This window comes from Octopus bimaculoides, chromosome 23 (assembly GCF_001194135.2).
Source record: "Octopus bimaculoides isolate UCB-OBI-ISO-001 chromosome 23, ASM119413v2, whole genome shotgun sequence".
NCBI classification, from domain to species: domain Eukaryota; kingdom Metazoa; phylum Mollusca; class Cephalopoda; order Octopoda; family Octopodidae; genus Octopus; species Octopus bimaculoides.
This window is the reverse complement of record NC_069003.1, coordinates 29,734,527-29,734,964: the sequence shown is the minus strand read 5'-3', so window position 1 is coordinate 29,734,964 and position 438 is coordinate 29,734,527. Positions and strand designations below refer to the sequence as shown.

General features: G+C 43.2%; 1 protein-coding gene across 1 annotated transcript in view; it reads right to left on the bottom strand.

Moving 5' to 3' along the window:
- Positions 1–438, bottom strand: part of LOC106873155 (exostosin-like 3) — a gene marked incomplete at its 5' end in the record, with an annotated part of 21,918 nt that overhangs the window by 2,712 nt on the left and 18,768 nt on the right. The window lies entirely within an intron of this gene.

The window sequence follows — 438 nt, the reverse complement described above, 5'->3', positions numbered from 1 at the left end:
TGCAGCGCCTTGAACAAAAATGATCTATAGTCTTGGGTTGGTTAACCCTTTAGCATATAAATCGGCCATTTGGATTGGATTTAATTGTCTATGTTCAGTCCACTGCAGGATGAAGGCCTCTGCATGTTCTCTCCACCAACCATGTTCTGAGGTGGAGGCCATGGATTTGAGCTTGAAATCATACTGGTTTGATGAATCTACTCTGCCACACTGGCTTGGCTGAAGGGTGCAGTTGTGTTTTATACTTTCACTCAGGAGTAGTTAAGTTGATTACATAAACCCCAGTGTTCAACTGGTACTTATTCTATCGGTCTCTTTTTGCCGAACCGCTAAGTTATGGGGACACACACACACCATCAGTTGTCAAACGATGGTGGGGGGACAAACGCAGACACACATACACACACACACACACACACACACATATATATATATATA